General features: G+C 43.4%; 1 protein-coding gene across 3 annotated transcripts in view; it reads right to left on the minus strand.

The window, feature by feature from the left end:
• Positions 1-26,056, minus strand: part of ndst1b (N-deacetylase/N-sulfotransferase (heparan glucosaminyl) 1b) — a 213,374-nt gene that overhangs the window by 114,102 nt on the left and 73,216 nt on the right. For all 3 annotated transcript variants that reach the window (XM_067995982.1, XM_067995984.1, XM_067995985.1), the window contains one exon: positions 4,546-4,600. The gene's annotated coding sequence lies outside the window, so the exon portion shown is untranslated. The remainder of the gene's footprint in view (positions 1-4,545; positions 4,601-26,056) is intronic.

The raw sequence follows: 26,056 nt of genomic DNA on the forward strand, positions 1-26,056 counted from the left end.
ACACTAATGTCTCTTCTTAATGTAAGATAGTCATTTGGAATTGTTTGGCTTCCTAATAAGCTGACTCAGTACCAGTCCATTGGGAGGCTCACCTTTAGAGATATGTATTTTTTTCTGTCCTGTTTTCCATTGTCCTGCTAAATGCCAAAAACTGAATTATTTGTTGTCTTCTTTATCTTGCTGGATGTTTTCGACATGAGCACACGGTTCTACCACTATCAACAGCAATATAAACAATCCAACCTTTTTGGTTTTTTTTATTCGTTCATGGGATGCGGGCGTCGCTGGCGAGGCCGGCATTTATTGCCCATCCCTAATTGCCCTCGAGAAGGTGGTGGTGAGCCACCTTCTTGAACCACTGCAGTTCGTGTGGTGAAGGTTCTCCCACAGTGCTGTTAGGAAGGGAGTTCCAGGATTTTGACCCAGCGACGATGAAGGAACGGCGATATATTTCCAAGTCAGGATGGTGTGTGACTTGAAGGGGAACGTGCAGGTGGTGTTGTTCCCATGTGCCTGCTGCTCTTGTCCTTCTAGGTGGTAGAGGTTGCGGGTTTGGGAGGTGCTGTTGAAGAAGCCTTGGCGAGTTGCTGCAGTGCATCCTGTGGATGGTACACAGTGCAGCCACTGTGCGCCGGTGGTGAAGGGAGTGAATGTTTAGGGTGGTGGATGGGGTGCCAATCAAGCGGGCTGCTTTGTCCTGGATGATGTTGAGCTTCTTGAGTGTTGTTGGAGCTGCACTCATCCAAGCAAGTGGAGAATATTCCATCACACTCCTTGTAGCCACAGTATTTATATGGCTGGTCCAGTTAAGTTTCTGGTCAATGGTGACCCCCAGGATGTTGATGGCGGGGGATTCGGCGATTGTAATGCCGTTGAATGTCAAGGGGAGATGGGTTAGACTCTTTCTTGTTGGAGATGGTCATTGCCTGGCACGAATGTTACTTGCCACTTATGAGCCCAAGCCTGGATGTTGTCCAGGTCTTGCTGCAATTGTTCTGGGAACAAGGAGGACTCTGATTTTTGTGGGCCGAATGGCCTGTTGTTGGACCTGACATCTCTGCTCTTGCCCTATTTAATACATTGATCTGACTCAACTCCCAGGCCTAATGGTGAGCAAAATTTGTCTATAAACTGTGTAAAATACCCAGATCTACAATTTATAGATCTTGTCCTTCCAAAATCCTTGCATCTGGAAACAGCATTTTGATCTATATAACAGGAGTATGGAGTACAGGTGGTTATGAGTGTCATTGCTGGTGGGATAATTTGAGGTGATAATCAGTGTCATACAAGATGCATCTTGGCACAAAGTGTATTGATGTAACTGTGATTTTTCCTATGTTATATTGGTACGAATACACTAAATGAGGCCAGTGATACTGGCACCCTCCAACCTGCACAAAAGGAACACTGGAATCCCAGAAAGGTGCTGGAAAGGCTGTGATAAAAAGGGTGTCATCTGGATGCCCATAAAACCCTAATAAAATGGCAAAGTACTCCATAGCGGATTTAACAAAGAACATCACCCAGCTAATCACCAATCCTATATTCACTAGAGTTTAGAAGAATGAGAGGTCATCTCATCGAAACATATAAAATTCTAACAGGGCTAGACAGACTAGATGCAGGGAGGATGTTCCCGATGGCTGGGGAGTCCAGAACCAGGGGTCACAGTCTCAGGATACGGGGTATGCCATTTAGAACCGAGATGATAGATAAATCTCCGGGGCCTGATGAAATGTATCCCAGGACGTTACGGGAGGTTAGGGAGGAAATTGCGGGTCCCCTAGCAGAGATATTTGAATCATCGACAGCTACAGGTGAGGTGCCTGAAGATTGGAGGGTAGCAAATGTTGTGCCTTTGTTTAAGAAGGGCGGCAGGGAAAAGCCTGGGAACTACAGACCGGTGAGCCTGACATCTGTAGTGGGTAAGTTGTTAGAGGGTATTCTGAGAGACAGGATCTACAGGCATTTGGAGAGGCAGGGACTGATTAGGAACAGTCAGCATGGTTTTGTGAGAGGAAAATCATGTCTCATGAATTTGAATGAGTTTTTTGAAGGGGTAACCAAGAAGATAGATGAGGGCTGTGCAGTAGACGTGGTCTACATGGACTTTAGCAAAGCCTTTGACAAGGTACCGCATGGTAGGTTGTTACATAAGGTTAAATCTCACGGGATCCAAGGTGAGGTAGCCAATTGGATACAAAATTGGATTGACGACAGAAGACAGAGGGTGGTTGTAGAGGGTTGTTTTTCAAACTGGAGGCCTGTGACCAGCGGTGTGCCTCAGGGATCGGTGCTGGGTCCGCTGTTATTTGTTATTTATATTAATGATTTGGATGAGAATTTAGGAGGCATGGTTAGTAAGTTTGCAGATGACACCAAGATTGGTGGCATTGTGGACAGTGAAGAAGGTTATCTAGGATTGCAACGGGATCTTGATAAATTGGGCCAGTGGGCCGATGAATGGCAGATGGAGATTAATTTAGATAAATGTGAGGTGATGCATTTTGGTAGATCGAATCGGGCCAGGACCTACTCCGTTAATGGTAGGGCGTTGGGGAGAGTTATAGAACAAAGAGATCTAGGAGTACAGGTTCATAGCTCCTTGAAAGTGGAGTCACAGGTGGATAGGGTGGTGAAGAAGGCATTCAGCATGCTTGGTTTCATTGGTCAGAACATTGAATACAGGAGTTGGGATGTCTTGTTGAAGTTGTACAAGACATTAGTACGGCCACACTTAGAATACTGTGTACAGTTCTGGTCACCCTATTATAGAAAGGATATTATTAAACTAGAAAGAGTGCAGAAAAGATTTACTAGGATGCTACCGGGACTTGATGGTTCGACTTATAGGGAGAGGTTGGATAGACTGAGACTTTTTTCCCTGGAGTGTAGGAGGTTTAGGGGTGATCTTATAGAAGTCTATAAAATAATGAGGGGCATAGATAAGGTAGATAGTCAAAATCTTTTCCCAAAGGTAGGGGAGTCTATAACGAGGGGGCATAGATTTAAGGTGAGAGGGGAGAGATACAAAAGGGTCCAGAGGGGCAATTTTTTCACTCAAAGGGTGGTGAGTGTCTGGAACGAGCTGCCAGAGGCAGTAGTAGAGGCGGGTACAATTTTGTCTTTTAAAAAGCATTTGGACAGTTACATGGGTAAGATGGGTATAGAGGGATATGGGCCAAGTGCAGGCAATTGGGACTAGCTTAGTGGTATAAACTGGGCGACATGGACATGTTGGGCCGAAGGGCCTGTTTCCATGTTGTAAACTTCTATGATTCTATGAGGAGAAATTTCTTCACTCAGAGGGTGGTGAACCTGTGGAATTCTCTACCACAGAAGGCAGTGGGGGCCAAGTCGTTAGATTTATTTTTTAATGCTAAAGGGATCGATAGGATATGGGAAAAAGCGGGAACAGGGTACTGAGTTAGACTATCAGCCATGATCATTTTGAATGGTGGTGCAGGCCCGAAGGGCTGAATGGCCTACTCTTGCTCCTATTTTCTTTGTTTCTATGACAGTGCCTCTGCATCTCCCTATACCAATCCCATTAAGCCCCAACATGGGCAAACCTCTTGCCTTCCCTACCAATTAATATTGGACAAGGTGCTCTGAAAGGTACTCCAGTCTGGAAAATAAAGTTACACCCTCACTAAGGCTGAACCAGGAGAAATTCTTTAAAATGTGGTATCCATTCCTGGCTAATTCGCAACAGAGAAAGACATTAACATCACTTCCCACATAGATTCGAACACTAAACTGGAAAGGCAACTCACCCAACTGAATGGAAATAGGAAGGACTAAATGACCCATAAAATGCCTTCCAGCCTCCATGCCCCAGCAATCACAGTACAAAGTGGCACAACCTGTGAGCACTGTTCACATACAACCCTTTACTATACATGATGGATAAAGTAGACAACGAGGCATATTAATATCGTAATGCAATGTGTGTGCAACATGCAATATACCCTCACATATTTTTACAACTAAAAGATTAAAAAAGAACAGGTTGGGGAATATTTTTCGTAAGTCACTCTTTTTATGGAAGTAAATATCAATACTACCAGAATATCTAAAAAAGGTCCATTTTATTAGCGCCATGGAGATCCTTGAGTTGTCTCTTTCCATGCTAGGCTGCACTGGGAATGTCAGTTAAAGGGAACGTCCCCATGTGTCCCAAAGAGAGGTGGGGATTGGACAGAACTTCAAACTGAGTGGGAGCCTTTCCACAGCTACTCCACCGTGGAAACCCCATATGACTAGGAAATCTGCATTTGATTGAATTATAAAACTTTACGCTGTGATAAGGAGAACAGAGTCGACATAGGATAGGAAATGTTAAAGCGCCTTGGGATGTCTTACTATTAATGTAGTAAAGTGCTACATAAATGCAAGTTGTTGTGAGTGGAAAAATTATCCTTTTGACCCTATTATCTAGACATCCATTGTAAATTTTATGATTTCATGCATTTGGCCAGCATAAGAACAAATCCATCCCTAAGTAAAATACATTTACATTTTATAATTTTAAAACCTAACCTTGATAGCTTGATTAAAGATGTTTTTCAGGAGATCATTGTTTCAACAGGCAATCCTAAAAACATAAAAAAGGCAATTTTAAAACATCCAATGCACAGAATTCGAGAACTGCTGATTAAAATGCTGAACACATAGGACTGCACTCCTTACGGTGCTGAAGAAAATAGTTTTTAAGTATCTGCACTTGATTTACATGGTGGAATTCCTTGATCAATCAACAGTGAAAGTGCAAGTAAATCTGTCCAAATTAGCTGTAACAGCAGGAAATCTGCAACCTGCTTTCGAAAATGACCACGTACAATGGAATGCTGATGAGAAGGGAGAAATCTAGTGTCACAGGGATAGAAAGGTCCTAAATGCTAAACTGGGGTGAAATTACTACAAGAATATCATGTACTAATTCTACAAATTTCATCCATGGTGTGGCAACATGACAGCTTCTATCAATCTCACCCCAATGAAACAGTGGTACATGGGTACAGTAGCATAGTGGTTATGTTACTGGACTAGTAATCCCGAGGCTTGGGCTAATATTCCGGAGTCATGAGTTCAAATCCCGCCACGGCAGCTGGGGAATTTAAATTCAATTAATTAAATAAAATCTGGAATTTAAAAAAAAACTGGTAATGGTGGCCATGAAACTACTGAATTGTCGTAAAAACCCATCTGGTTCATTAATGCCCTTTAGGAAAGGAAACCTGCTTTCCTTACCCAGTCTGGCCTATGTATGTGACTCCAGGCCCACAGCAATGTGGTTGATTCTGAATCGCCCTCTGAAATGGCCTAGCAAGCCACTCAGTTGTTCAAGAAGGTGGCTCCCCACCACCTTGCCAGCGACGCCCACATCCCATGAACGAATAATAAAAAAAGACAAAATGATACAAAAAAGCTTGCTTGTAGAATAGTGTAACATCACTGAAATACGAGTCATTACAAAAAGCAAAAGTAAGCTTCAAAGATCATCTTCACAAGAGTTGTACCAAGTAAAGAGAAATAGCCAGTGAAGGGGTTAAGGCATCAACAGGGTTGATCTTGATTAAGTCACCCAGATGATGGATTAGCGGAAGGTAACCTACCATCTGTTTCAAACCAGCCAGCCAAAAAATTAGCTGGAGAATAACAGGTAGCAATTAATTTAGGTAAAAATAACATTGCCATGACTACTCTCAGGAGGAATACTGTTTCATCACCAGCTGGAAGCAAAACTAACTGTCCAGTTTCACGACAGCAATCTGCATCAGACGGAACAGAGTATGATTTCTATCAGGCTGTAGTGTACATCAATTTCTATCAGATTTGCAAAGAACAGCAAATCTCTGAGACCACAGAGTACATCAATCTCTATCAAATTGCACACAGAACAGCAATCTCTATCAAACCGTAGACAGTACAGCAATCTCTATCAAATTGCACACAGAACAGCAATCTCTATCAAACCGTAGACAGTACAGCAATCTCCATCAAACTGCACACAGTACAGCAATCTCCATCAAACCGTAGACAGTACAGCAATCTCCATCAAACTGCACACAGTACAGCAATCTCCATCAAACCGTAGACAGTACAGCAATCTCCATCAAACCGTAGACAGTACAGCATCTCTATCAAACTGCACAGTACAGCAATCTCCATCAAATTGCACACAGAACAGCAATCTCTATCAAACCGTAGACAGTACAGCATCTCTATCAAACTGCACACAGTACAGCAATCTCTATCAAACCGTAGACAGTACAGCAATCTCTATCAAACCGTAGACAGTACAGCAATCTCCATCAAACTGCACACAGTACAGCAATCTCCATCAAACTGCACACAGTACAGCAATCTCCATCAAATTGCACACAGTACAGCAATCTCCATCAAACCATAGACAGTACAGCAATCTCCATCAAACCGTAGACAGTACAGCATCTCTCTCAAACTGCACACAGTACAGCAATCTCCATCAAACTGCACACAGTACAGCAATCTCCATCAAACTGCACACAGTACAGCAATCTCCATCAAATTGCACACAGTACAGCAATCTCCATCAAACCGTAGACAGTACAGCAATCTCCATCAAACTGCACACAGTACAGCAATCTCCATCAAACTGCACACAGTACAGCAATCTCCATCAAATTGCACACAGTACAGCAATCTCTATCAAACCGTAGACAGTACAGCAATCTCTATCAAACCGTAGACAGTACAGCAATCTCCATCAAACTGCACACAGTACAGCAATCTCCATCAAACTGCACACAGTACAGCAATCTCCATCAAATTGCACACAGTACAGCAATCTCCATCAAACCATAGACAGTACAGCAATCTCCATCAAACCGTAGACAGTACAGCATCTCTCTCAAACTGCACACAGTACAGCAATCTCCATCAAATTGCACACAGAACAGCAATCTCTATCAAACCGTAGACAGTACAGCATCTCTATCAAACTGCACACAGTACAGCAATCTCCATCAAATTGCACACAGTACAGCAATCTCTATCAAACCGTAGACAGTACAGCATCTCTATCAAACTGCACACAGTACAGCAATCTCTATCAAACCGTAGACAGAACAGCATCTCTATCAAACCATAGACAGTACAGCAATCTCTATCAAACCGTAGACAGTACAGCAATCTCTATCAAACCGTGGACAGTACAGCAATCTCTATCAAACCGTAGACAGTACAGCAATCTCCATCAAACCGTAGACAGTACAGCATCTCTATCAAACCGTAGACAGTACAGCATCTCTATCAAACTGCACACAGTACAGCAATCTCCATCAAACTGCACACAGTACAGCAATCTCCATCAAACCGTATACAGTACAGCAATCTCCATCAAACCGTAGACAGTACAGCAATCTCCATCAAACTGCACACAGTACAGCAATCTCTATCAAACTGTAGACAGTACAGCAATCTCCATCAAACTGCACACAGTACAGCAATCTCTATCAAACCGTAGACAGTACAGCATCTCTATCAAACCGTAGACAGTACAGCAATCTCCATCAAACCGTATACAGTACAGCAATCTCCATCAAACCGTAGACAGTACAGCAATCTCCATCAAACTGCACACAGTACAGCAATCTCTATCAAACTGTAGACAGTACAGCAATCTCCATCAAACTGCACAGAGTACAGCAATCTCTATCAAACCGTAGACAGTACAGCATCTCTATCAAACCGTAGACAGTACAGCAATCTCCATCAAACAGTAGACAGTACAGCAATCTCTATCAAATTGCACACAGTACAGCAATCTCCATCAAACCGTAGACAGTACAGCAATCTCCATCAAACCGTAGACAGTATAGCAATCTCCATCAAACCGTAGACAGTATAGCAATCTCTATCAAACCGTAGACAGTACAGCAATCTCCATCAAACCGTAGACAGTACAGCAATCTCCATCAAACCATAGACAGTACAGCAATCTCTATCAAACTGTAGACAGTACAGCAATCTCCATCAAACCGTAGACAGTACAGCAATCTCCATCAAACCGTAGACAGTACAGCAATCTCCATCAAACTGCACACAGTACAGCAATCTCCATCAAACTGTAGACAGTACAGCAATCTCTATCAAACCGTAGACAGTACAGCAATCTCTATCAAACTGCACACAGTACAGCAATCTCTATCAAACCGTAGACAGTACAGCATCTCTATCAAACCGTAGACAGTACAGCAATCTCCATCAAACCGTAGACAGTACAGCAATCTCTATCAAACCGTAGACAGTACAGTATCTCTATCAAACCGTAGACAGTACAGCAATCTCTATCAAACCGTGCAGAGTACATCTCTATCCACTTGAAAGCTAATTTAAATTTGTTTTTGTCTTTCAGGTGCTTAGTTACCTGCTGTGTATCTCCAACATTTTAAAAGACTTGCATTTATTCAATGCCATATCAAATCTCTCTGAAACATCTAATAGCACTTCACATACAATGAAACAAAAATGGAAAGGTCTGTTCTCACCACAGAGGCTACCTGACCTGCTGAGTCTTTCCAGCATTTTCTGTTTTTGTTTCAGATTTCCAAATTTGCAGATGACACAAAACTTGGAAGTATAGTGAACAGTGAGGATAGTGATAGACTTCAAGAGGATATAGACAGGCTGGTGGAATGGACAGACACATGGCAGATGAAATTTAACGCAGAAAAATGTGAAGTGATACATTTCGGTAGGAAGAACGAGGGCACAATTCTGGAAGGGGTACAGGAACAGAGAAAGCTGGGGGTATATGTGCACAAATCGTTGAAAGTGGCATGGCAGGTTGAGAAAGCAGTTAAAAAAACATACGGGGTCCTGGGCTTTATAAATAGAGGCACTGAGTATAAAAGTATGGAATTCATGATGAACCTTTATAAAACACTGGTTCAGCCACACCTGGAGCACTGTGTCCAGTTCTGGGCACCACACCTTAGGAAGGCCTTAGAGAGAGTGCAGAAAAGATTTACTAGAATGATTCCAGGGATGAGAGGCTTTAGTTACGTGGACAGACTGGAGAAGCTGGGGTTGTTCTCCTTGGAACAGAGAAGGTTGAGAGGAGATTTGATAGAGGTATTCAAAATCACGAAGGGTCTAGGCAGAGTAGATAGAGAGAAACTGTTCCCATTGGCGGGAGGGTCAAGAACCAGAGGACATAGATTTAAGGTGACTGGCAAGAGAACCAAAGGTGACATGAGGAAAAATTTTTTTTCTAAACACAGCGAGTGGTTAGGATCTGGAATACACTGCCAGAAGGGGTGGTGGAAGCAGATTCAATCATGGTCTTCAAAAGGGAACTGGATAAGTACTTGAAAGGAAAAAATTTGCAGGGTTACGGAGATAGGGCGGGGGAGTGGGACTAGCTGAATTGCTCTTGCATGGAGCTGGTGCAGGCTCGATGGGCCGAATGGCCTCCTTCCGTGCTGTAACCTTTCTATGATTCCAGCATCTGCAGTATTTTGAATTTAGTTCATATAAAGTGACTTACTTTGAAGTACAGTGTGACTGCCATTATGTAGGCAAACATGGGAACCACTATACATAAAGGGAGACCCACAAATAACCATGAGACGAGTGACCAGTTAACCTTTTTTGATGCGGTTAGTTGAGGAAGGAATGTTGACCAGGACCCCAGGAGATACCCACTCTTCCTCAAGTAGTGGCATGGGTTCTTTACCATCCACCTGAGCCACTACAGTACCGCAGTTTAACGTCTCATCTGGATGAGGGTGCCTGCAACAATGCAGCACTCTCTCATTATGGTCCTGGAATGGCAGTTTGTTCAGATCCTCAAGAGACACATGAACCCCATAATCTTCTGACTGAACGGCAAGAGAGCTGCTAAACGGAGCCAATACTTTCTTGTTTTATTTCTGATTTTCATCATTTGCTCTGCTCATTCATTGGACTTTAAACGTGCAGCACTTTAATCTGCAATTTAAAACAGCTGCATTGCTGTGCTGTGCACTTTGCTGAATTAATCTAGATAATTGCAGGTGTAAGTGTTGAGTGTTCTATTCAGAGTTTTGCTGACTAAACTAAGCATGCAAAAACTACTAGTCTAAACGGGGTAAACAATAGTGTAATACACTGGCAATGAACGGAGGTAACAATGGAAAAATTATGTTCAAAATTGATATTTTTCAGGTTCTTGGCATTCTGACTGGTTTAAATAGTTGATTTCACTTAAAATTAAAATGAAAAGTGACTGTTTTAATAATCAGGTTATGCTTATACATGGAGCTATTCCCTGCCATGTAGCTACAGGGTTATTTTTGTACAAGGAGCAACATACACTCTGCACTGTACATGCATAAAACTCTATTCAAAGACTTTCTATTTATTCATAGTACTCTCTCATCTGGGTACAAAGCTGACAAGGTTCTGAATCCTAAATCCTGCTACCTTCAAAAAAGTACAATATGATGAGGACTTTCTTCCTCTAAGACCCACTTCCTTAATCAATGTGACTCTCACGCGTGTAGTCTGACTTCTCCACAGATCACAGCACGACCTGCCCATCAGTCTTTTATGCCAGCCTGATGTGAAGCTACCGCTTCACAGCCAATACCAATGACATTAACGGGTGGGAATCTTCAGCTTGACTTCGAATCGGAGCGAATGACCTTTACACTTTACAGACAAACTGCTGCAAATTTGCAAGATCAAATGTAAATATGCAGCATGTAAATCAAATTGAAACAAAATGGGACATCAGCAAAGTAAATTAAATTTACTGCATATGCAAAAATTACTCCAGGAAAACACGAAAAGGCTGACTCATGGCTGAATTGCCCCTATTTGTCTTTTTATGCAGTCATTCTTCTAAACTGTCAAATAAAACGCAGGAAACCTGTACACTGTAGTGGTCTAGGTTTTCAAGAGTCAAAGACATTTTTATCATGTAAAGTACAGACTGAGTTTATCAAATTAATTTAGGAATTAAGATTAATCTCACTGTTCTGAATGTCACCTCAACAATGATAGAGTTCTCCCTGTCTGCAACAGCTGGTAAGTGGCAATGGGGGGAAATAAGAGGATCAGAATTAAAGTGGATACAGAAACCTGGCATATACTCATAAGTATTTATTTCAGTCTCCAATAATTATGACGTTCATAATGTAATTTTCCACGCCAGACAGAATTTGTGAACAAAACACGAAGTGACTCAAAAACTTGGTTCCTGCTTCTGATCGCTATTCAGGAATGCTTGCTTGCTTGGATGTGCCTATGCTCTGACACCAGGTAAAAACAGGATCAGGCTAATGTGTGAATCTCCCTCCCACCCTCTCATATCATTGTTAAACAGCGTGTTGACATCTGCTGTCCAAGCGTACGCTGGAAGAATGGCTACTTCAGTGGGCCCATGGAGCCATATACAAGCGTAAGTCTGTACCTTCAGGAGAGGAGTACCTTCAGCCAGCAAGTCGCAGCAAGAGAAAACAGGAATGGAACTGGAATGGAGGTAAAGCCCAACAGCGTACAAGTACTTTTGTTTCAATGTTCAATGATTTGGATGGTCCTACTATAATGCTCCGCAACAGATATCAGCTATATTAAGAACATGTTTTCTTGTTAACTATGAGAACTTTAACATCTTATCAGGATGAAGGCACCTCCGACAGTGCTGCACTCCCTCAGTACGGTACTGAACTGCCAGTCTAGTTTAAGTGCCCAAGTCTCTGGCTTGAGGCTTGAACCCATGATCTTCTGCCTCAGAGGGGAGAGTGCTACCACTGATCCAAGGTGGACAAAACCAAATCAGCTTCAACATAAGCAGCTAATTATTCTTATTTTAGTTTCTGAGACCTGTTTGCACTTATAAAAAAAAATTCCAATTGCAATGACTTTAATACTTTACATGGTTGAAGTGCGCAATTGTTCTGGCCTAAGTTCCATGCTCATGCGAGTACTTTTTTTTATTCGTTCATGGGATGTGGGCGTCGCTGGAGAGGCCAGCATTTATTGCCCATCCCTAATTGCCCTCGAGATCAAATCCCTATTTGATTTTTGACTGAAGAATGGGTCACCTTTCCCCGCAACAGATATTATGGCTCCCAATGATGTGATCGACAATTATCCTGTTTCTATATAGGTGCTTTTACATGAGGTAAAGTTGATGATGGATGAACAGTCCTTCCACTGTCAATGGAACTCACAAGTGTAAGCAGCATCACAATGGGATCAGGTACCTCAGGTACCTACTTGTCCGTGGGTGTCAGAAGCTGTGGTCTGATTAGCCATCTCCTTGCCTGCCAAATGCCTGCAGCTGGTGCACAGAATTGGGTCTGCTTCAATTCCCAGGCCTGCACACTTCCAATTCCAAACTGCCGTAAGCTTTGAAAGGAAAATTTGGCGAGTCCAGGGAACAATAACCCCTTGCAGTTCCCAGCTCAGATTAGGCAACACACTGAACATCAAAATACAACGCACACGCAGTTAAATAGATGTTGTTCAGCTGATGCGTCTCCAGGCTGCAAAGCAACAGTCCTTGCTAAGGACAGTGAGGAAATCACAACATAAATCAGGGAGAGTGGTGCTCAAATGTTCCAAGTCTCAGCTACATTGCTGCGCCACTCATGCCCATACTGTAAGGTACTATTTATGCTGTTATTGGACATGTGCGTCTTGCTGTAACTCTCAAACTGCTTGGCTATCAAAGGCTATATTATAGTAAGAAATGAGTGAACCTGTCTCATGTAAATGCTGAAAATCAGATATGGGAACATAAATCTATGGTGCTATAGTTCCCATTGTACTTAACAACCAGCAAAGTTTTGAGGGGATAGAGTTAAAGGGTTATGGGTTTTTGGAAAAGGGGCAAGGAAGTCAATGGAGATTCAATGCTCTCTACAAGTCTGATTTACAGTAATGCAGGTCTCGTATTTGACTTCACCGGTCAAACATATTTCAGTTTATAAAATTACCACCTTTTATTCAGGTCTATCAAAATGTAGTTTTCATATTTGCCTCTCCCAAAGTGTTCACTGCTTCATTGGGTACCTTCCAGTACCTTACCCAAGTGGCCATTATTCAGTTGTGAGCCAATCTATCCAACTGCAGAGGACATCAAAACCAAACTTGATCCTGGCTTGACTTCTCCAAATGCCCTTCCAGCTGACCGTGTCCTCACCCTCACTGTTACCGTACCTATTCCATCCGCAACACCCCCATCCTTTCCGAGCTCACTAGCTCCCTATGCCCTAGTTGATTTCAAAATTCTTGCCCTTGTCTTCAAATCTCTCCATGGCCTCATCCCATCGTACCTTAGTGATCATCTCCTATGTCCCACCAACAATGCCAGATCTTCCAAGACTGGACTTCTCACCCTTCCACTTCACAATCGGCACCTGCTTTTTCAGCCACAATGCTCCTGCCCTCTCTATCTCTATACCTGCTTTCAAAACCCTCCTCCATGCTTTTGGTTCTCCAACTCGCCCTCTCCATATGCTTGGTGTCCACCATATCCCTATTCTCCTTGTGCCTCGAGACATCTTCCTAGCTGTGAAGAGTGCTACATGAATGCAAATTGTTGCTGCTGTTGTTATCCTCACCCAGCATCCACACAAGCAATTTCCAGTGAGTCACTGGATAGCGATCAGGAGAGGAACCACTGACCGATTTTTCCTTCCCTGACCCAGCCATGACCAATAATAATGACCCTATCTCTATCCTAACTAAGAACAGCTAACTAAGCACGTACCAGATTTTTAAAAAAAAATTAAACTGGGAGCATTCGATTAATGTTAATTCAGTTTTAGAGCTTTTCTGTAAATTTGAAATCTGGGAAGAGGAAACACAAACGGTTTCACTTTAATAAATTCTTGTAGACTTATTCACACATTCTTCTACAACGAAGTGTCTCAACTACTCAGGGTTGATCAAGATACCAATACTACAGTTCTTGCTGACCTAGATTTAAAGACACATCCTTTTCCTTCTGGGCGCACAAAGCTTCAAACTCCAGTGTTGTGCTTGCTGATCATAATGGAGCTTCATGCATCTGCCACAGGCCAGTGGGCCAAGCCCTAGCCCTAATCAGCTTCCCCTGGGACAATAATCCTTAAACAGTCTGCTTAACAACAGAGACATATTATTGTCTATACAGTCATGGTTGGCAGAGTTGAACCTTAGGTTCATTGGGTCCTGGTCATTGAATCATGGATGTAAAGTGCATACAATGGTTTAAAATTCAACTAAAAAATAACAAGGAGTTGAATTTCATCAGCACTTCCAGAAATGTTCTTTTTTAATTTGACCATTTGCGTAACAGTCAATGAATGCTGCAGTACTATTAGGGGTGCCTAGCCTCCCGGATAGCCTGGGAGTCTCCTACAATCAACGATCGATCTCCTGAATAGCCTGGAAGTCTCCCACAATCAATGATTCATCTCCTGGATAGCCTGGGAGTCTCCCACAACCAATGATCGATCTCCTGGAGAGCTTGAAAGTCTCCCACAATCAACGATTGATCTCCCGGCGCTGCTGCTGGTATCCCGGGAAAAAATGCAGAAGTAGAGTTTGCAGCTTGCGCGTACGGGACTTCTCGTATGACAGCTTAAAATTCTGGCGTCAAACCCCTCCTGCCCTCAGTGCCATGAAGGAGAACTCGAGAAAGGCTGCGGTCAGCAGTGAGGAATGGTCAATACCAGGGAAAAGGCACGGACTCCACAAGAGGGGTTGTCAAGTTTGGATCAAGTCCAAAACCAGACAAGAGGCGAGATGGATTCACTAAATACGTTAAGCCACAATTAAAGGAATCGTTTAAACAAATTTTAAAAACAGAATTAACTTCAAATTATATTTCTTAAAGCTGTGTTGTACAAGTAGAATACAAAAAAACACATGCATAATCACTGGACTGCACTGCTTTAATTTATTTTCCAATTAAAGCACTTGATAAATCTAGGAATCTTCAAGTATTTGTTTAGCTTAAACAAGCTTTACTTCAAATTAAATTCAGTCAACATGATATCTTCGTACAGTTATTTCAATAACAAATATTAACATGTACAAAAATTAATCAGTGTATGGGAGATAAAACTGGACAAATTTGTGATTTTCTTTTGCTAAATAAACTGCTATAAAATCTAATGCATATCTCGATGTCTAAATTTAGGAAAATGTCTTGGGGTGATGCAACGTCTAAGTTTTCCAAAAGAACAAGCCTAAAAACATGGATGTGTCTTACAAATTTCGACCTTGCAATAGATAAGATGTTTACAAAAAAACAGAATACATGACAGTCTACTTTTACACAAAAAGGGGATCCTTTAAATATTTTTGTATTTCTTTCTAAAAATACTATTATGTGCAAGATTACTATAGGGGAACCAACTGTTATAAGGTAAATGCAAAAACATTTTCAAGCTGTGGTGGGCAAAAAACTCTTCCAACTCTGTCAAGGCAGCAGAATCTATGTTTCAGAACGCCAAAGGTCGCCTCTATGAGAGCTCTGGTTGTGTAGTGGCTTTCATTGTAGCATTCTTCAGTGGCTATGCTTGGGTTCTTGACAGTAGTCATGAGCCAGCTGGTTGGAGGATAGCCTTTGTCCCCAAGCAGCCAGCCTGACACCCGATGGTAAGGATGGAAAAGGGGGGGGGGGGAAGGAAAGAAGATTGAGGGCTGGCGCAGGACAAGTGCCAGGAAACCAGGTGCATCCGCTGCCTGTAATCACTTACGAGCTACATATTTAGAGAGTGGAATCCCCTCCCGTTCCTATTGACAAATCATAGTGTCATAGTAGGTACATCACAGAAGGCGGCCATTCGGACCATCTTGCCTGTGCGACTCTTCGAAAGAGCTATCCAATTAGTCCCATTCCGCTGCTCTTTCCCATTTCTCTTTTTTTTTCCCCTTCAAGTATTTATCCAATTCCCTTTTGAAAGTTACTATTGAATCTGCTTCCACCGCCCTTTCAGGCAGCGCATTCCAGATCATAAGAACTCGCTGCGTAAAAAAAAAGTTTCCTCATGTCGCCTCTTGCTCTTTTGCCGATCACCTTAAATCTGTGTCCTCTAGCTACCGACCCTTCTGCCACTGGAAACAGTTTCCCCTTATTTACTTTTACCAAAACCGATCATTTTGAACACCTCTATCAAATCTCCCCGTAACCTTCTCTGCTCGAAGGAGAACAATCCCAGCTTCTCCAATCTCTCCACATAACTGAAGTCCCTTATTCCTGATACCATTCTAGTAGATCTCTTCTGCACCGAATCTAAGCCTTGACGTCCTTCCTAAAGTATGGTGCCCAGAATTAGAAACATAGAAAATAGGAACAGGAGTAGGCCATTCGGCCCTTCGAGTCTGCTCTGCCATTCAATATGATCATGGCTGATCCTCTATCTCAATACAATATTCCCGCTCTCTCCCCATGCCCCTTGATGCCTTCTGTGTCTAGAAATCTATCTAGCTCCTTCTTAAACATGTTCAGTGACATGGCCTCCACAGCCTTCTGTGGTAGAGAATTTCACAGGTTCACCACCCTCTCAGTGAAGAAATTTCTCCTCATCTCAGTCCTAAATGTCCTACCCCGTATCCTGAGACTGTGACCTCTCGTTCTGGACCCCCCGAGCCAGGGGAAACATCCTCCCTGCATCCAGTCTGTCTAGCCCTGTCAGAATTTTATATGTTTCAATGAGATCCCCTCACATTCTTCTCAACCTGAGTGAATACAGGCCGAGAGGCGAGCGCGGTGCGGGAGGAGGAGGGGAGGCCGAGAGGCGAGCGCGGTGCGGGAGGAGGAGGGGAGGCCGAGAGGCGAGCGCGGTGCGGGAGGAGGAGGGGAGGCCGAGAGGCGAGCGTGGTGCGGGAGGAGGAGGGGAGGCAGAGAGGCGAGCGCGGTGCGGGAGGAGGAGGGGAGGCCGAGAGGAGAGCCCCGAGAGCCCGAAAGGTGAATGCAGTGTAAATCTAAGGCAAGTCATGGCAGCAGAGCTCGCAGCCGTGATATGCTATGTGGGAAGTCATGGACACTACCGGTGTCCCTGGTGACCATGTGTGCAGGAAGTGTGTCCAGCTGCAGCTACTGACTAACCGTATTTCGGAGCTGGAACTGCGGGTGGATTCACTGTGGAGCATCCGCGATGCTGAGATTATCGTGGATAGCATGTTCAGTGAGGTGGTCACACCGCAGGTAAAGATTACGCAGGCAGAAAGGAAATGGGTGACCGCCAGGCAGAGTAAAAGGACTAGGCTGGTAGAGCAGGAGCCCCCTGGGGCCATCTCCCTCTCAAACAGATATTCTGCTTTGGATACTGTTGGGGGAGATGGCTTATCAGGGGAAAGCAGCAAGAGCCAAGTTCGTGGCACCACGGGTGGCTCTGCTGCACAGCAGGGGAAAAATAAGAGTGGCAGGGCTATATTGATAGGGGATTCAATTGTAAGGGGAACAGATAGGCGTTACTGCAGCCGTAAACGTGACTCCAGGATGGTATGTTGCCTCCCTGGTGCTAGGGTCAAGGATGTCACGGGGCAGTCGCAGAGCATTCTGGAGGGGGAGGGTGAACAGCCAGTAGTCGTGGTCCATATCGGTACCAAAGACATAGGTAAAAAAAGGGATGAATTTAAAGGTGAATTTAAGGAGTTAGGAGATAAATTAAAAAGCAGGACTTCAAAGGTACTGATCTCAGGGTTACTACCAGTGCTACGTGCTAATGAGTATAGGAACAGGAGAATAGATCAGATGAATGCGGGCTGCAGGGATGGTGTAGGAGGGAGGGATTTAGATTCCTGGGACATTGGGACCGGTTCTGGGGAAGGTGGGACCTGTACAAGCGTGATGGGTTACACCCGAGCAGGACCGGGACTTATGTCCTCGCGGGGGTGTTTGCTAGTGCTGCTGGGGAAGATTGAAACTAGAATGGCACGGGGATGGGAACCTGAGCAGGGAGACAGAGGAGGGGGAAACAAGGATAAAAACAAAAGACAGAAAGGGAAGAAGCAATCGTGGAAGGCAGAGAAAACAAGGGCGAAAAACAAATAGGGCCATAGTGCAAAATAAAACTAAGATGACTAGCAATCTTAAAAAGACAAGTCTAAAGGCATTGTGCCTTAATGCGCGGAGCATTCACAATAAGGTAGATGAATTAACAGCGCAGATAGATATTAACGGCTATGATACTGTTGCGATTACGGAGACATGGCTGCAGGGTGACCAAGGATGGGAACTGAACATCCAGGGGTATTCAATATTTAGGAAGGACAGGCAAAAAGGGAAAGGAGGTGGGGTAGTGTTGTTAGTAAAGGAGGAAATCAATGCAATAGTGAGGAAGGATATTGGCTCGGAAAATCACAATGTTATTATCTGAATGGTGATAGATTGGGAAAAGGAGAGGTGCAACGAGACCTGGGTGTCCTTGTACACCAGTCGCTGAAAGCGAGCATTCAGGTGCAGCAAGCAGTTAGGAAGGTGAATGGTATATTGGCCTTCATTGCAAGAGGATGAGAGTACAGGAGCAGGGATGTCTTACTGCAGTTATACAGGGCCTTGGTGAGACCACATCTGGAGTATTGTGTGCAGTTTTGGTCTCCTAATCTGTAGGAGGGAGGGATTTAGATTCCACCAATCCAATGTGTTTTGATTTTGCATACTAACCTCTTACGTGGGACTTTATCAAAGGCCTTCTGAAAATCCAAATAAACCACATCCACTGGTTCTCCCTTATCTATTCTACCAGTTACATCCTCAAAAAACTCCAGTAGGTTTGTCAAACATGATTTCCCTTTCATAAATCCATGTTGACTTTGTCTAATCCCATGGAGGGAGTGCAACGAAGGTTTACCAGACTGATTCCTGGGATGGCAGGACTGACGTATGAGGAGAGATTGGGTCGACTAGGTCTATATTCACTAGAGTTCAGAAGAATGGGAGGCGATCTCATCGAAACATAAAAATTCTAACAGGACTAGACAGACTAGATGCAGGGAGGATGTTCCCGATGGCTGGGGAGTCCAGAACCAGGGGTCACAGTCTCAGGATACGGGGTATGCCATTTAGAACCGAGATGAGGAGAAATTTCTTCACTCAGAGGGTTGTGAACCTGTGGAATTCTCTACCACAGAAGGCAGTGGAGGCCAAGTCATTAGATGTATTCAAGAAGGAGATAGATATATTTCTTAATGCTAAAGGGATCAAGGGATATGGGGAAAAAGTGGGAACAGGGTACCGAGTTAGACGATCAACCATGATGATTTTGAATGGCGGAGCAGGCCCAAAGGGCCGAATGGCCTACTCTTGTTCCTATTTTCTATGTTTCTATGTAATCTCTCCTCATACGACAGTCCTGCCAACTCAGGAATCAGTCTGGCGAACCTTTGCTGCACTCCCTCTATGGCAAGTATATCCTTTCTTAGGTATGATGTGGAGATGCCAGTGATGGACTGGGGTGGACAAATGTACGGAGTCGTACAACACCAGGTTATAGTCCAACAGCTTTATTTGACGAAGGAGCAAAGCTCCGAAAGCTTGTGATTTCAAATAAAGCTGTTGGACTATAACCTGGTGTTGTACGACTCCGTACATCTTTCTTAGGTAAGGAGACCAAAACTGCACATAATACTCCAGGTGTGGTCTCACCAAGGCCCTGTATAACTGCAGTAAGGCATCCTTGCTCCTGTACTCAAATCCTTTTGCAATGAAGGCCAACATACCATTTGCCTTCCTAACTGCTTGCTGCACCTGCATGTTTGCTTTCAGTGACTGTGTACAAGGACACCCAGGTCTCTGTACATCAAAATTTCCCAATCTATCACCATTTAAATAATACTCTGCCTTTCGGTTTTTCCTTCCGAAGTGGATAACTTCACATTTATCCACATTATACTGCATCTGCCATGTATTTGCCCACTCACTCAACTTGTCTAAATCGCCTTGAAGCCTCTTTGCATCCTCCTCACATCTCACGGTCCCACCTAGTTGTGTGTCGTCAGCAAATTTGGAAATATGACATTTGGTTCCCTCATCCAAATCATTGATATATATTGTGAATAGCTGGGGCCCAAGCACTGATCCCTGCGGTACCCCACTAGTCACTGCCTGCCACCCCGAAAAAGACCCATTTATTCCTACTCTCTGTTTCTTGTCCGGTAACCAATTTTCAATGCATGCCAGTATATTACCACCAATCCAATGTGTTTTGATTTTGCATACTAACCTCTTACGTGGGACTTTGTCAAAGGCCTTCTGAAAATCCAAATAAACCACATCCACTGGTTCTCCCTTATCTATTCTACCAGTTACATCCTCAAAAAACTCCAGTAGGTTTGTCAAACATGATTTCCCTTTCATAAATCCAAGTTGACTTTGTCTAATCCCGTTGATATTTTCTAAGTGTCCTGTTATCACATCCTTTATAATAGACTCTAGCATTTTCCCTACTACTGATGTTAGGCTAACCGGTCTGTAGTTCCCTGTTTTCTCTCCCTCCTTTTTTAAATACTGGGGTTACATTTGCCACCCTCCAATCTGCAGGAACTGTTCCATAATCTATAGAGTTTTGGAAGATGACAACTAATGCATCCACCATTTCCATGGCTACCTCTTTTAGTACTCTGGGATGCAGATTGTCAGACCCTGGGGATTTATTGGCTTTCAGTCCCATTAATTTCGCCAGCACTATTTTTTTACTAATACTAATTTCCTTTAATTCCTCCTTCTCATTAATCCCTTGGTTCCCTAGCATTTCTGGGAAGTTATCTGTGTCCTCTTTCGTAAAGACAGAACCAAAGTATTTGTTTAATTGAACACAATACTACAGCTGAGGCCCAACTAGCACTTTATAAAGGTTTAGCACAACCTCTATGCTGCTATTAAAAAAGCACATGGGATCCTGGGCTTCATTAATAACCTTCTCAACTTGTTCTGTCACTTTCAAAAACCTGTGTATATGCACCCCCAGGTCTCTCTGCTCCTGCACCCCCTTTAAAATTGTACCATTTAGTTTATATTGCCTCTCCTCATTCTTCCCACCTAAATGTATCACTCCACACCTCTCTGCATCAAATTTCATCTGCCATGTGTATGCCCATTTCACCAGTCTGTCTATGTCCTCCCAACATCTGTTACCATCCTCCACTACATTTCCGAATTTCGTGGCATCTGCAAATTTTGAATCATACCCTCTGACCCAAGTCCGGGTCATAAATATATATCAATACTCCGGTATTTCTTAAGGAACACGCAGGGCAATGTGGGTGCAGTTGATGATTCCCTGGACCTGTGGGAAGCCAGCAATTCAGGCGAAGCCCAGAGCTCTCTCTTCTTGTTTGGCCGCCTCCATAGGAAAAGTGATGAACTAGTTCCACTTGTCGAAGCGTGAATCTATCACCTGCCTTATGCAGCTGGGCACTGCAAATTGACTAATGTTGCTGCTATCATCTGTTGGAGCCTGAAATGACCAGGTGGCATAGAAATTGAGGGCCATGGAGACCTTTTCAGCCAGAGGGTGATACTGGGCTGCAGTTTTTGGTGCAACAGGTGGCACAGCTCAGTCACAGCCTCCATGGTGAAGCGGAGGCACCAGGCACACTGCTTCTCAGTGAAGTCGAGGTACGACAATCTGTTGCGGAGTAAGTCTTCCTGTGCCCTGCCCTCCTTTGCCAGCAGCTGCAGGTTTCTGCCATCTTTCCTGCTGCAGTCCCAGTGGCCGACCCAGCAACACACCAATTTTTCAGCAACAAAGAGCTCAAGCACCTGCACAGACAACGTGCTGAAGCTCCTGAAAGTCACTTTCCACAGATTGTTCCAACTGCCATTTCTGCCAAAAAAAAGGCCTCCTGGAAGTCTAGAATGACTAACCAGAGACTTATCTAAATGCAGGTGAGGATCCCTTTAAATATCATTGATGCAGGCTATTTGCCGACTGTTGGCACCAAGAGTCGGCGAATCCAGCACTGCCACAGTCCAATTTGGGAAAAGGGTCCCTCACAGACGGAGAACACTTATTTCAATATTTTGATCAGTGCTGCGCTCCTTACAGGCAGCCGCCTGGAATGATTAAAAGCCGCCCAAACCAAAATGGCAGCCACCGAACTTCTGGGGTAGATCGGGCAAGGGATACCGCCGCCTGACACTCACTACCACCCCCCCCAACAAAACTCATTTTTCTCACCCAATAAACGGGCACAGCACAGCACAATTTCTCCCCCAGAGATTGTGTACAACGCACAGTTTTTCAAACAGATCTGAGAGATTTAATTTATTCTATTAGAGACTGTGAAAACAGCCTGTAAAGGGTGAGGCCAACCAACAAGCAGGCGAGACTTAAGTTGCCATGGCAGTGCCATTCGCTCTCAATCGTACACAATATCAAAGGCCTGTGGCCAGGAAGACCCAAGCTGTATCATGTTCACATCTTTTAACAGGCAGCCATTTAGTGCAACTTTGGTGATAAACAATTAAGTGTTAACAGCTCTAATCCTTGGCGCTAACATTTTTTAATTAGACTTTTAAAATTGTACTTTAGCAACTAAATGCTCTCAGCCAAAAGGATTAACTCTGAAGGCTGATGGGACTCCTGGCAGTTATGCTTTGGGAGCTGAGCACGGCAGTATCGTGTCCCTAGGCACCTCTGAGACAGCTGTAAAATGCACTTGCTCCTGGCACCGGTTCAGACTTCCACCAGTTGTGTCTTTACTCAGACTCACCAAAGAAGAGAATATGCTCAGCACTTAACCTTCAAAAAGACAATAGCTGCCTTTGTTTTTGCTTCAATATTCATCCTCTATAACATTAGGGACAAACTGGTAGTAGAGCAAATGTTTAAAAATTGCACCTATTATTATTCGCAAACTACTTCTTACATTCCAGTAAGTGGAGTGCTCTTATACCAGAATATGCTTATTTCCCTGTAGTTTTTCCACCTGCAACAGCAGACATCCATTGTACTATTGTACTTACAATGTCACACACCCACCGTTCTTCATTACTGATGGTCTCTTGTGAGCTCACCTAACCCTGAAGGGCTGCTGGTTGTTTTTTCACAAAGAGGAAAGAAATTGTTTAAGCCTTGGAGAATCTTAAGTGTAGTCCTATAAATCTTTTAGTGCACTTCACCAATACAACAAATGAAGACATATTTTAGAGATTTCACTAGCTCTATGCAGAAATATTCACCATGCACGATTCATAGATAATCAGTCTTGCAGATGTCAGCTCCGGGAAGGGCAATGAACATTTTATGACCTCTCTCTCAGCACTCAAAGGGATATTAGACAATATGATGGATGTCAAAGTATGAATCAGAGGAGCCCCTTGTTGAGTTTCAATTTTTACATGCATGGAAAGAGTTCAGGAAAGCGCGGATGTGATTACTCTGGAGAAAGATGCAATCATAACATTACAAATGATATCACAGGGGAAGAGTGGAAGGTCTCTGAAGAAAGTGTTAGAATTCAAGCCATAATTGAAATCACTGAAACATCAATTATTTATTACCCTCAATTTTACTGTTCATTTGTTGGGGTCTTAATAACATTAACTTTTTATGGCGCCTTTAGTGCAGAAATCCAATCCACGGTGCGTTACAGAGGAAGAAAGGATCAGATGATGAGATAGTGGTACATTTAGAAGTGTCCAAAGGCTTGAACAAAGAGCTAAGTTTTGAGAAACCTTTCAAAGGGAGAGCTTTCGAATACCGGCCATGTGGGAGGTGATCCATAGAGTATGCCCCACTGTATGGAAGGTGATCCAGAAACAGGGCCAAGTCTCTGCCACCGGTGGTCGAGTGGAGAGAGGAGGTCAGAGTCAGAGGACATGGGAGGAGATACCAGAATTGGGATGGCGGGGCGGGGGGTGGGAAAGAGGCCATGAATTTAAGTTTGATGAATTGAGGTCAGTGATGATCAGGGCAATGGGTGAGCAGCAGTGTTAAAAGAATATTCCCCAGTGCAGTTTTTAACATCTGACCTTTCTAACTAAGTTAAAGAATATATTATCTGAACTCCTTGGCAGAGCTGGTGAAACATTTCCAGTTGAGGACTGATACAGAAAACTCTTATTGTGGTGTTAAAATCAAACAGGTACTCCTCAACGAACAATGACCAACTCTACCTTTTGGCAAAAGCAAAATGACAGAAAGGCTGGAATCAATGTTCTTTGGTTTTCTACTTAGTAATTAAATGTGTATGAAACATCTATCATCAGGGTTTCAAGTTTCATCTTGTCCTCTGCTGAACTGTGTAATAAAAGTAAAAGTGGCATTTGTTAGAAAGCGTATCAGGCTGAAGATTCAATGACTGAGAGTTCTTCATTGTGGAAAGGTTTGTTGAGCAACATTTCTGACAGCCTATAACTGATCTGCTTTAGGTTACTGGTAGTTGTGATTTCTAAGTCCACGCAATAAAGGGAGGCCCTTCACTGTTGAAGTGTACAATTAGCTATAAGTGTTTCTATAGCTGGCCTTCATCAACTGGGACTTGCCATTTTGCACTCAACCTTCAGAAATGTGCTGAAAAAAATCTGGCAAACAGTGAATCAGTTGTGTGGAATAACATGCTAATTTACATCATTATAACCTGTCTGCATTGTAGGCAACTTGCTCACTATCTATATCTTATCCATTGTAAAACAGTGCTCAGGAATGTTACAATGCATCACCATCATTCAGTGTTACTGCCTACTATTAAAAATGCCTTGTTGCCTGCACCAAACCTTGAAATAAACTGATCAGCAGTCAGGAAATTATCCCTTTCATACCTCACTATTATGTAATTATCTTTTCCCTACCTCATTGATTATATAATTACTGTCCCCTACCTCACCAGTTATGTAATTACTGTTTCCCCCTTCACTGATCATATGAATTTTTCCCTTTTCTACTGGTGATTTAAACGATGCACTAAGATTTCCATAATAAATTGAACTGAACTATTCTAACAATAGTATACCACTAATACTGGGGCCAGGATGGCCAAGGTCATCACTAAGCGTACAGTAACAGGCTGAGCTATCTGCTGCTCTCTGCCATGGGATCCTTGTCATCAACCAAGGAGGGTAAGCAGGAAAGTGGCATAAAGGACCATTGTCCAGGACAATTTACTGGGAGAGTAACAGGGCAGTGTGCAATTCCACAACCAGCAATATAATAACTGAGCACCAATTACAAGTAAAACCAAAAGAAAGCCACACTGTGTTGAAGCACGGAGCTACTACCAGAATCAAGACTATACTAACCAATAGGGTGGCCTTAAATCAGAGTTTTCAGAGTAGAGCAACTTCTGCTATTGAAATAAAAGGAAAGGATTGTACTTATACAGCATCTTATCAGATCTCTAGAAACATCTCAAAGCCCTTCACATAAACTGAGTTACTGTGGAGTGCAGTGACTGTTGTTTTATTTTGTAGGCAAACACAACTGAAACCCACAAACAGCAACAACCAGTAAACTAGGTTTTAGTAGTGTTCCTCGAATAGTGACATAGAGGCCTAGAAATTCTGCTGTTTTAGGGGGTGAAAATCTAGCGTGGTCAGAGCAGAGGGGCAGGATGTGGGGGTGGAACTAGTTTCTGCCAAGCTCCTGCCTTTTTCTACTTAAGAAGAAAACTCTGAGGAGGGGTTCAATACTTCCTCCCCTACTTATGTCACTTTTGGAGAAGCGAGTGGTCGTATGCTGAGCTCCCCCTAAAACCCCACCAGTTATACCTCCTGTACAGCCAGTGTAAGTCTGCCTGATGTACAGGGCCATAAGTGGGGGCCACAATGATGTATTTAAACAGCAATCTATTCAAAAGAGATTAATTGCCATTTCGACATTTGCCAGAGGGCCCAAGGAACAGTGAATTTGTGGCCTCTAGCTCTTTGGCCGACCAGCTTGTGACCACCCACCCCATGGGTGAGCACCCAATAACAGAGGTACTCCCGAATATTTAAATGACCTTGTCCCTGGGATTTATGATAGGGTCAAGGTGAGCTCAGACAGGTGGACAGAAGACACACCCTGCTGCATTTATGGCCGTGTAACGGCTTGAACCCACAACCTTCTGACTCAAAGGCGAGAGTCAGTACCGGAAA

This window comes from Heptranchias perlo, chromosome 14 (assembly GCF_035084215.1).
Source record: "Heptranchias perlo isolate sHepPer1 chromosome 14, sHepPer1.hap1, whole genome shotgun sequence".
Taxonomy (NCBI): domain Eukaryota; kingdom Metazoa; phylum Chordata; class Chondrichthyes; order Hexanchiformes; family Hexanchidae; genus Heptranchias; species Heptranchias perlo.